Source organism: Gossypium hirsutum, chromosome A11 (genome assembly GCF_007990345.1).
Source record: "Gossypium hirsutum isolate 1008001.06 chromosome A11, Gossypium_hirsutum_v2.1, whole genome shotgun sequence".
In the NCBI taxonomy this organism is placed as follows: Eukaryota; Viridiplantae; Streptophyta; class Magnoliopsida; order Malvales; family Malvaceae; genus Gossypium; species Gossypium hirsutum.
The window spans coordinates 93,474,392-93,487,780 of NC_053434.1; positions in this window are offsets into that span (position 1 = coordinate 93,474,392).

Genomic DNA, 13,389 nt, shown 5'->3' on the forward strand with positions numbered 1-13,389 from the left:
ATAGCCCATGTATTTCATAAAAATCAGAATTTTTTCATGGATTTCTCATTTTTACAAGTTAGTCCCTAAATCAAGTTTTCATCAAAATTCACTTTGTAAAAGTTGTTTATCTATCAACAACCTTTCATTTTCTACCATAAATTTCATAATTTCAGCATATTTATCCATGGTAAAAATTCTATACTTTGATATCTTTTCAAATTGATCCCCAAAATAAATAGATTAAGTTACCTCGATCTCAAAAATATCAAAATTACTAAAAATAAGGCTTGAAAACATACCTAATTTGACCAAGAAAGCTTTCTTTCTCTTTCCTAGGGTTTCCATGCAAAATATTTGGGGAAGATGATGATAAATGATGATATTTTCATCTTTTATTATTTATCACATTTATTTTTTTATTCTTCCAATTTTGTCCATTTCTTTAATTTTATTTTCCATGGATGAATAATCATCCTTAATGAATAAACATTTTTAATGGTCTAATTACCATATAAGGACCTCCGATTTAAATTTCTATAGCTATTTAATCCCTTTAGCTATTAGAACTCAACTTTTGCACCTTGTGCAATTTGGTCCTTTATTAATTTAAGCATCTAATCGATAAAATTTCTTTACAAAATTTTCGTACAACATTATTATCATATTATAGATCATAAAATAATATTAAAATAAATTTTCTTTCCAAAATTAGATTTTTGGTCCCGAAACCACTGTTCCAATTTCTCTAAAAATGGGTTGTTACATTAAATGTTTATTTTTAGGTTTATTGTGAATTTAATGACTTTTGACATCTAATGGACTAAATCGTAAAATATGAACTATTTGATAAATACGAATAGATATATGACATTGAATAGGTTGTTATACAAAATATGAATAGTGTGTATACAATTAAAGGGTTTGAAATGATACAGAATTGGTAATAGAACTCGTATGATTTTTAATAATTGATTTGGATATGATGGAAAACCATTAGGGTTTTGAAAAAAGAAAATGGGAGTTATGTTCAGGGATTTATTCAATTACTGAGATCCAACATAGTGAGCAACATTCAATTATACTTTATCGATTGTTGAGATCCAACATATGTTGCGGATTTTCGACAACTTGTGTGAGCAACATCGAATAAAGTCTATATATGCAACCTTGATCTACAGCTTGTGTGAGCAATTCAAATTATACTTTATCGATGGCTGAGATCCAAAACGTGTTGTGGATTCTCGATAGCTTGAGTGAGTAGCATCAAATAAAGCTTTTTTTAAATAAATCAACTTTATAGCTCGTGGAAGCAACATAATTCTGTATATCTAAAGTTAAATTACTATAGTTCTCCGGATGAAAATGTTAAATAAATAGAAACGAAATGATTGGAAGGATTGAACATGAATTTCATTACCATGTTACAAAATGAACATGACTCGTATGTTGGTTCCATTGATATGTTTACACACCGAATAAGGTTGAATGGTGTAACGTAAAATAGTTTGATTATACATGTATATCTGTATTAAAATGTTACGATCTTGTTGTGTGAAATACTTATTGATTGTTTTGTGAAGTTGTATACAATGTGTGTAAGGATGCCAAAAATATGTTATGTCGTGCCTTTGACTTTCAAATACTTAAATTGTTATAATGATAAGGTAAGTTAGGTCAGTTTCTTATGAACTTACTCTATTATGTTTTTCATGTCTTGTAGTAGACCTTTACAGAACGTGAAGATCAGATCAACTTGGAGTTCACACTATCTAGCTTCTGATTCGGTAGTTTTGTAATTGTTTCATACTCGATTATGTGGCATGTATATAGTAGTTGTGTTGTTTATATGTTTACTTGAATGTTTAAGGATTCAAGCTTTACAAGGCACTTAATTTTGAATGTTTATATGCTATGTTCATAAGTGTGCTTGATGACTTTGTGATGGGTTATGTTTATAGCTTATGAATGGACTATTTTTGTGGCATATTGGTTAAGCTTGATGAAGCATATAAATGGTCAATTTTGAGTTTGAAAGTTTGAGTTAAAGTATTTGAAATGATATGTTTATCTAGTTATGAAAATGTAATGACAACATAGGTATAATTAAATATGGAATTGGTAATGGAATGGTGTTTAATAAAAGGTTTGATACGTATTCGTATGGTATTGTGTTGAGCCATTTTTATAATGCATGAATGGAAATGTTTGGATGTGTTAAGGTTGAAATTAGATGTTGAATTTGGTTTGTATTTCATGTTTGAATGTTTGAAGGTTCAAAGTGTGACAGGTTATGTTCTAGTGTTTAATTGTTGAATAAAGACTTGAAAGTCTTTGTGCATAGATGAATGGATACTTGATGCATGTTTTAGCCTGGTATGGTATAGGTTAAAGTGTGCAAATTTGCATAAATATGTTAAATCTTTCAGTTGTTATGAAATAAGATTAAAGTGACCTATTTTTACACCATACGGCCTATCTACATGGTTGTGTGTTAGACATAGGCTGGTGACACGCCCTTGTGTCCATTGGAAATTAGGGTGCATTAGAACCACATAGTTTTCGAATGTCACATAAGCCAGCCACATGCCCATGTTAGTACTGTAGATTTGGTAAGCTATAATTCACACGGTCTCAGTTTGTTACACAGCCCAACGACACGACCGTGTGATTTTTGATGAATTTTTTACGATTTGGTCCATACGATTTCAAAGAGTTACATGGCCTAGGCACACGACTGTATGACCCCTATTTTGCTTAATTACCTTTATTTATTGAAAATGTTATAATTTGATCCATGTTTGTTTCCGGGTCAATTTTAGAGCTTTCGTAAGCTATGCTTAGACTCGATTTTGTTTGTTATGCATATATGTGTAATAATTACATGTTATTTGATATTATTAAATTTAGTTTTTCATGTAATTATTATGTTATTTGCTGTAGCATCCTATAGCTCGAGTTTGACGATTGGACTGGGTGAGGAGTGTTACAATCCAAATGCAAAAGGAGGAGGAAACCATGCAAATCAAAGATTAACCTATTGGAGTCCACAAAATGGCAAAAGGGTTCAATTTTTAGACGAAAAAGAGATTTCGGGTTGGAAGGAAAGAAAGGAAAAGAATGAGGAAAAAGAGAAAGGAGGCAACTTCAAGTAGTAGAAAAGAACTAAGGTAGAGCCAATTTAGTTTCTAGGGACATTTTAAAACTTATTCCCTAGGGAGATGGAACGACAAAACAGGTTGTTGGAGGGGGAAAGGTTCAAGAATGATTTGAAGAGAAGAAATGGCCTTGTATGGGGTTTGGTTGTCACGAATAAAGAGGGGGGATAGGGTTAGTTTTTCTTTTTATTATTTTATTTAATTGCTTTGTCTACCTCGATACAATTTCCAAAACTATAGACGGAAAACATTATTTAATGGTTTTACTCTCCTCAGTAAAAGAAGTCGAATAGTAGACATAAAAAACACTAACATATGTTATAGTGTATCTTATGTAATTTATAACACATAAAAATTAAATTTGTTATAATGTAAACATATTAAAAAAATTTTAAGTTACCCATATATAGAATATCAATAAATGGAAAAAAATAAAATTATTAAATATTAAATTAAAAATAATATATATTTTTAAAATTTAAAAAAGAACATGAGCGAGTCTAAACTGAACCTAAGTTAGCTATTTACAAATATGGGTAGATTTGGGCAAAATTTTAAGCTCATATTTCGAGTCAGACTGAGCTTAGGCAAGCATAAATAGCGTTAATATCATGCTTAAATCTAACCAAACCCGACCCATAATCACGTTTATTTTGATCATTGATGAATGATTAAGATTCACTTAACTAGTGTATAAGCATAACTAAAATTCATAAATGGAAATTTTCAAATCTACACATGAAATTTATTTCAATATGCAATATTATACATGAACTTTTTTATGCAATTTTATTCATAAAATTTTATTTGATTCAATTTTCACAAATAACTAACACAATTTTAAGCTTATATATATTGTGTACATAAGGTATTATATATTCAGTATGAAAATAAATTTATATATTTATTTTTGAAAAATTATTTGATATACTGGTAATGAAGTTTTTTTACTTCAAAACCAGGGTTAAGAAACTGTTATATGTCTTAATTGATATTTAAAAATATAAATATATAAATGAGACATATAGTGGCTTTTAACTTCCTCTAATGTTGATGTATCAAATAATAATCTACTTTTAAAATGTGTACAACTAAATCAGTATTAAAGTTTCATATATATATTTAAATCACAATCGAATTTTTATGTGTATAATTACACTAAACCAAAATTAAAATATCAAATTGCACATTTGACCAAAGTTGATGTTAGGCTTGGCAAACAAGCTTGGCAACTTTTTCACAGTAAGGACACATTGTGCTATCAAGTGTTTGTCTGCGAAGTATTTCCTAGAGGTAATACTTTTAAGCATAAGTATATGGAGAAATCTTCTTTTATTTAGCCTAGTTTGTTTAGCTCGCTAAAAGTGGGGCAAAGCCAAGTTTAATGGGGGCAAATTTAAGTTTTAATGGTTTTATACTGCGAGGTGCAAGACCTTATGCATGAAGAAGGAGGAGGTTGGGATTTAGATAGTTTATAAGCAACCTTTAGTGTGCAAGAGGTGGCAAGAATCTCTTATAATCCACTTCTCTTACGTATTATTATGGGGTCATTCCTCTAATGGTTGCTAAGATAGGTTATTCTTGGTTGAGCTATAGACCGCATCATTTCTATGGAGGCAAATCACTTTATCCAAAGTCAAGTTGTTTGCATGGCGCATTGGCCATCACCTTCTTCTAATGGTTACTGCCAATGTCTAATGACTTTTGATGTAGGAGATGATCTTTCATGCCTTGCGAGATTACTAAGTATCTCTTCATATGCTTGTTTTAGAGGGAATCAATTATGTTTTGTTGTCTATTGGTGTAGCTAGTTGCATTGGCTAGGGATGATACTATAACGCTCCTGTGAAAATAAAATAAAAATAAAATAAAATAAAGAACACATAGATTTTACGTGGAAACCCTTTCGGGAAAAAAACCACAGGCAGAGAGAAGAAAATTCACTATGTTGAATTCGAATCATTATAAGAGGAATGGACTATGTCTATTTATAGGCTTGTAAAACCATATTCTAATAGGAGTGTAGTAAGATTGAAACACCTTATTCTAATTAATATAAAATAGATGGAGTTTAATAAGGTTTAAAAAACCTTATTCTAAAATAAAATAAAAGAAGTGTAGTTCTATATGGATTTTACTTTTATTTTATTTTACCACTGTATTTTATTTAAATAAGGATTCGGGTCACTTAATTCTAACAATCTCCACCTTGACATGAATCCACAATGAACAAGTTCTTCATCACGAACTCTGAACGAACAAGTTCTCCACCTCTTCCATAAAACCTCTTAAGGGTTTAACTTTAACAATGAACACCAACCAAGTCTAAGAAATGCTCAAACTTGGTTATAGGAAATGACTTAGTCATCATATCTGTAGGATTTTTATGAGTATTAATTTTGCTCACAACAATATCACCACGAGCAATAATATCACGAATAAAATGATACCGAACATTAATATGTTTTGTTCTCTCATGAAACATTTGATCTTTTGTAAGAAAGATTGCACTCTGACTGTCACAAAATACTTTACTGATTTGAAGGTCTTCATTGAGTTCACTAAAGAGTCCCTTCAACCAAATAACTTCTTTACAAGCCTCAGTAATCGCCATGTACTCAGCTTCAGTGATAGACAAAGCGACTGTAGTTTGCAAAGTGGCTTTCCAACTGATTGCACAACCTCCGATTGTAAAGACATAACCTGTAAGATATTTTCTTCTATCAAGGTCTCCAGCAAAATCAGCATCAACATACCCAATGACTCCATCTCTAGTTCTTCTAAACTGTAAGCAAACATCAGTAGTACCTCGTAAGTATCTTAAAATCCACTGAATTTTTTTCCAATGTTCTTTATTGGGATTCGCCATGTATCTGCTAACTGCACTCACTGCATATGATAAATTTGGACGTGAACAAACCATAGCATACATGAGAGATCCTACTGCACTAGAGTATGGAACATGTGACATGTACTCAATCTCATCATCTGATTGTAGAGACAAAGCCGATGAAAGTCTAAAATGGGCTGCTAAAGGAGTACTAACAGGATTTGCACTCTACATATTGAACCTGCAAAGAACTTTCTCAATGTACCTCTTCTGACTTAGGTACAATTTACTTTCTTTTCTATCTCTGAGAATCTCCATACCAAGTATCTTCTTTGCTGGTCCCAAATCTTTCACCTCAAATTCTTCACTTAGTTGGGCTTTGACCTTTCTTATCTCTCATTTACCTTTTGTAGCTATCAACATGCCATCAACATAAAGAAGTAGATACACAAAATAACCATCACTGTTTTTCTTAAAGTAAACACAACTGTCAAAACTACTTCTTTGAAATCATGAAAAGTCATAAAGGAATCAAACCTCTTGTACCACTGTCTTGATGACTGTTTCAAACTGTAAAGGGACTTTTTCAGCAAGCAAACATAGTCCTCTTTTTCTGAGACTGTAAAACCCTCTGATTGTTGCATGTAAATATCCTCCTCAAGTTCTCTATGCAAAAATGCAGTTTTTACATCTAATTACTCAAGCTCCAAATCATGCATGGCCACAATACCAAGCAAAGCTTGAATCGAACTACGATTCACAACTGGGGAGAGCACATCTGTGAAGTCCACTCCTGGAATTTGATTGTAACCCTTTGCAATAAACCTTGCTTTATATCTGGGTTCTTCAACTCCTGGAGTCCCTTCTTTCTTTTTAAACACCCATTTACAACGAACAACATTTTTACCTTTAGGAAGTTTCACAAGATTCTATGTTCTGTTTTTGTGGAGTGATTTCATCTCCTCTTGCATAACAAACATCCACTTTTCTGAGTCTTCACAACTAACCGACTTATAATAATTGGATGGCTCTTAGTTTGCATCTATATCTTCAACCACATTTAAAGCATAAGCAACTAGATCAGCCTCGACATACTTCTTTGGAGGTTTAATTTCTCTTCTAGTTCTATTTTTGGCGATAGAGTATTGTGGTGAAAAAGCAACTCTATTATCAATTCTTGTACTGATTTGAGGAGTCGACTCTGTATTAATCTGATGCTCCACTTGCTTTTGATTTTTTTTATTGGAAGAGTCTTTAAGAGATAAGTTAGGTGGCATAACGGTTTCATCAAAAATAACATCTTTGCTAATCACAACTTTTCTATTTTCAGAACACCATAAATTATACCCTTTTACACCAGCTTTATAATCAAGAAAAACACATTTAATGGATCTTGGTTCTAATTTTTCATTATCAACATGAGCATACACAGTTTACTAATATCATTCTCACTCATATAACCTAGGCATATATGCCAAATTTTAGTAATATCATCATCTGACAAGGAAGAGGAAACGACAGTTGTATCACTAGTAACAGTAGAACCCTGCAAAACATATAACTTGGCAGTCTTTCTCTACCCTTTCATCACAACAAGGGAACCTTTGGAAATCTTTAAAACCCCACTTTCAGTTGTGTATCTGTTCCTTTTTAAATGAAGAGTGCTGAACAAAATTAAATTTCTCTTCAATTTTGGAACATGTCGAATGTCACTAAGTGTTCTGACAACTCCATCAAACATCTTAACTTTAATTGTTCCAACACTTGCAATTTTACACGAAACGTTATTTCCATTCAAAACAACACCTTCAAACATTGTTTCTAAGTTGTAAACCAATATCGATCGGGACACATGTAGAAGGTGCAGCCTGAATCAAGTATCCACTCCCCGCTCACTTTAGAATTGTTGACAAAAGCGACTAGAAGTTCACCATCGCTGTAATCTTCTACAATATCAGCTTCACCGGAATTTTCTGGTTGTTTTTCCTTTTGATTCGCAGTCTTTCTTTTAATCTTGTTCTGTAGCTTACAGCACTCACATTTAATGTGCCATTTCTGCTTGCAAAAGTTACAAGTGCTACCTCTATTTGAAGACTTCGATCTAACCTTAGATTTACCGCGAGGATTCCTTCCTGTATCCTTCCACGATCATCATCAACATTCCGGTCTTGTTTCCCACGAACAATGAGACCCTCTCCTTGAGAGTTAGGTTTAACCACAAGATGCTTCATCTTATCATATGAGGTTAAAGAATCGTAAACCTAATGAACTTTGAAAGACTCGCGGCTATATAAAATCCTGTCTCTAAAGGATGAATAAGACAAGGGCAACGAACAAAGTAGAATCAAACCTAGATCTTTCTTATCATACTGAACCTCTATAGGCTCCAAGTTTGAGAGAATTTCTTTAAACACAGTTAAGTGTTAATGTACAGACGCACTTTCCTCCAAATGATGATCATAAAGACGCTGCTTCATATGCAACTTGTTTGTTAGAGTTTTCGACACACATATTTATTCTAGCCTCTTTCATAATGCAGCAGCGATCTTCTCCTTCATCACATCCTGCAAAATTTTGTTGGACAAATGCAAATGTAATTGTGTTAACGCATTTCGATCCTTATGCTTCTTCTCTTCATCTGTTAATGTCGAAGGCATCTTATCTATCCCTAGCAGGGCATCCTCCAGATCCATCTACGCAAGAACTACTTGCATATTAATCTGCCACAACGCAAATCTGGTGTTGTGATCCAACTGTGGAATTTCATACTTCAATGACGCCATTACGGTGACCGAGATGAACAACCCAAAAGCTCTAATACCAATTTGTGAAAATAAAATAAAAATAAAATAAATGACACACGAATTTTACGTGGAAACCCTTTCAGGAAAAAAACCACGGGAAGAGGAGAAAAAAATTCACTATGTCGAATTCGAATCATTACAAGAGGAATAGATTATGTCTATTTATAGGCTTGTAAAGCCATATTCTAATAGGAGTGTAGTAAGATTGAAACACTCTATTCTAATCAATATAAAATAGATGGAGTTTAATAAGGTTTAAAAAACCTTATTCTAAAATAAAATAAAAGAAGTGTAATTCTATATTGATTTTATTTTTATTTTATTTTACCACTACATTTTATTTAAATAAGGATTCGGGTCACTTAATTCTAACAGCTCCATACGGTATCGTGATTAAGGTGCCAAAAGCACTTTTCAACCCTAAAAGCAATGTCAAACATTTGACTCTTGGAATCAAAAGCACTTTAAAAGGTATTTTTATATCCAAATACAAAATCTAAGATTTAGGTGCATTTGAATTATGGGTTCTGACATGAAATTATCAAAGGATCATTATTTATATTAATTTATATTTCATGTATAATTATATTAAATTATTCAAATATTATTTATCCTTATATTTGAATTTTTAAAATAGTTTATGTATCATTAATTTTACAAATAATTTATATTAATTACTTGAAATTTATATTTCATGTATCATTATATTAAATTATTAAATATCATTTATCATTATTTTTAAATTTTTAAATATTCTATGTATAATTAATTTTAAAAATAATTATATTTGAACGTATTTAAATTTTATATTTCATTTATCATTATAGTAAATTATTTAAATATCATCTAAGTCAATTTAATTTTTTTAAATTTCTAGCATTATATCTCAAATGAACATTTTAACTTTGAATCGTAGTTTTTAACAACAATAACAAAAATCTAAAATTACAAACCACATTTTGTTGGGTATAAATCCGATTAAGAAACAAACAAGTAAAATAACAAAGATTATTGAAAAGAATGGACACAGATATTTACGTGGAAAAACCCCTCAGAAGAGAATAAAAAACCACAGGTAAATATAATTTCACTATAACAGAAAAAATGAAAAGTAGAAAAGATGGAGACAAAACTAAACGTCAAAACCCAAAATAAGAACCCTCAAAATGTAAACATAAAATTCTTTGAAAGCTTGTAAAAGCTAATACCTAAATGTAAAAAGATTTATCTTTCTAAGGTGGAAAAGATCTTATTTATAGGTTAAATTCATAGGCCAAATAATATTAAAATAACCTACACTAATCAGAGTTCAATTGGGACAAATAATCAGAATTTGACTAAAAAAAGAAAACCAAGAAAATTGCATAAAATGTTGCCTCGTTGTGACGTGGCCATCGGCTCATCGGGATGCCAACTATCGCATCGTCGTGACGATGTGTTTCTTCTCTTCGAGACACCGGTGGTCGCGTCGTCAGGACTTCGCCTCTTCCTTCGTCAGGACGTCAAACCTATTTCGGCCTAAATACGAGGTATAACTCAACAAATCCCCACATTGATTCGTATTTCTATAACGCCTTCTTTGCTAGAGCCCACCATGGGCCTATCTCGAATTATGTAGGATATTAACTGAGTCAAAATTGTGCTTAGAAGCTAGAAGACTTCTAGTCTTCGACTTGCGCACTATCAAATTAAAATTGGCCCAAGTATGATTTCCACGAACATAATGCCAATTTTTTTTAAAAACCTACATCCAAAAGAGAACCTCTCTTATACGAAACTATCATACATTTTTCCCTCTTATGACCAAGTTCTTCCCACTCCAAACAAGTTGACTTTGACTCTTTGACGGACGAGGGATGTCTTATTTCACCGATCACCATTGATCTTTTTAGAACATAAACACTGTCAATCCTTTTACCTTTCATCAAAACGAGATCCCCACGAGATACCTTAATATCATTTGACTCGATATTAATTCTACAACCCTTTGGGTCCAAATTTCCTAAGGAGATGTGATTTTTCCTTAAGTCAAACACATGCCTGACATCTGATAGTGTTCTAATTGTCCTTTTGTGCATCTTGATCTGAACAGTACCAATACCAATTACCTTACCAGGTGAACCATTCCCTATACGTACAGCTCTACCTTCAACTGAACTTTATGTGGAAAACCAGTCCCTGTTGGGACACATGTGGTAAGAACACCCCAAATCTAGGATCTAATTGGCGTAAGCTCGAAATTTTTGCTTGTTGACATCAATAAGAAATCATCACCCTTGTCATTGGCCAAATTAGCACCAGCTAAATCTTCCTTATTACTTTTAACAGTTCTTTTATTTTGCAGTTTGTAACAATCTATCTTAACGTGACCTAACTTCTTACAATAGCGACATCTCTTATCCCGCTTTCTTGATGCTACCAAAATCAAGGCTTGCTTATCTGACTTTCTATCTGCACCAAACTCATTGTCGAGTGTGTCTTTTCTCAAAAAATGACCCTTCACATCCTCGAACAAGATATTGTCTCTACCATAAATTGCAGTCTCCTTAAAAGACTTGTACAAAATAAGTTAAAGAGTACAATAATAGCAAATCTTGATCTTCACTGTCAATCTGAACCTCAATATTCTTTAAATCATTCAAAGAGTAATAAATTAACTGATGTGACCTTTAATGTACTCACCTTCGTTCATGCGGAACATGTACAATAGTTGTTTCAACACTAATCGGTTAGCCAGAGACTTTGTCGCGTAAAGGGTTCTTAACCTTTTCCATAGGGTGTATGTTGTTTTCTTCATTAACACCTCATGTAACACATTATTTGTTAGGCATAAATGAATTGAGGAAAAATCTTTTTTATCTAACCTGTACCATTTTGATTGTTCCATGTCGTTAGGTTTCCTCTCTGTAAGGATCCTATCAAGATCACTTTGGATCAAAATTGCTTACATGTGAACTTACCATATATTGAAATTAGCGATGCCATCAAACTTTTCAATGTCAAACATTGTTGCTACCATCTTTGAACTAGTTGAATATGGATATCGACTAAGTTTTTATACCAGTTTGTTGGGTATAAACCTGATTAAGTAACAAACAAGTAAAATAAAAAAAATAATGAAAAGATCGAACACAAATATTTACGTGGAAAAACCCCTTCAAAGAGGATAAAAAACCACAGACAAAGATAATTTCACTATAACGACAAAAACAAAGAGTACAAAAGATGGAGATAAAACGAAACCCGAAATAAGAATCCTCAAAACGTAAATACAAAATTCTCTAAAAGCTTGTAAATGTAACACCCTAGAATTTAGGGTTAGAATTTTTTAGGTTTGTAGTTAGGGTCTGTGAGTAGGTCGAGCAGTTGAGTTTATTGTTGCATTTTGGTGTTAGAATGAGCCTACTAGTTCGGTGGTAGTGGGGGTGTTGTTTACTTTTGGATCCCAGGTTTGAGTCCTCATGTGTATTAAAGAGGAATTGATTTTATTCTATCTTTGATTCTTGTTTTTTTTAAGTTTTAATTAATTAATTATGATTAATTTTATTAAACTTGAAAATAGAAAGTTTTCTCAAAAAATTAAATTACGCGTTCTTTCCCCATTTTGAATCATCTCTCTTCACATTCTTTCTTTTCTTTTTCTTTTATTTCCCCAATTTCAAGATTTCTTTTTGGGGGTCTATTTATTTCTTCCATTTATCAATTCTACTCTCCTTTTTCTTTTGATTTCTACATTTATGTTATTTACCGTTGGTCAAAGGTTGATTGTTCTCGTGTGCTCCATTTAATTGGTTTCGAAATCGAGTAGGTTTTGACTCTTGGATTAAGGAAAGAATTGCTTCAATTTTGTTTGTGATGCTTAATTGAATTCTTATAAGTTTAGTTTGTGTATGTAACTGAGGTTTCTGATCAGTTTGGTGAAAGCGAATCGGTCAGTTCTTAGTATCTAGGGTCCCGATTTAAGGTGTGTTTCTAAACTATATTATTTGTAGGTCAATTTATTAAATGAAACTCTTGATTTCAAGCTGTTCTGGTGTGGTTTCATGACCACACAGGTATGTGCCACACACAGGCAGTTCACATGGTCGTGTGACATTGAGAATTAGGGATTTTGGATGTTTTTCAGTGCCACACGGCCGTGTGGCTACTGTTTAGAGATTTTTTCAATTTTCACATGGGCATGTACCTTAGATACACAACCGTGTCCCTTATCCATATGAACGTGTAAGTTTTCCACATGACCATGTCTACTCTGCTCCTTAATTTGGCATTTTTGGATAGTGAGTTGCACAGGCTACTCACACGACCATGTGTCTCTTCCGCACGGATATATGCTTCTTGTACACGAGTGTGTGCCCCTTCTACACGGTCGTGTTGATCTTCATACAGCCTAAACCCTTCCACAAGACCGAGGCATACGGCCGTGTGGCCCTGTTTCGTAAATTTTTATTTTGAGTCATAAACTGTCAGTTTTATATTTTTATGTAATCCAACCCTCGATTAAGCCTTGGTAAGTGTGTTTGGGACTCGGTCAAGTTTGGGTTCGTGTATTTATATATATACATTTACGGGATTTAACTTAATTTTTCGTTTATGTGATGAATAAATCTAAGTTTAT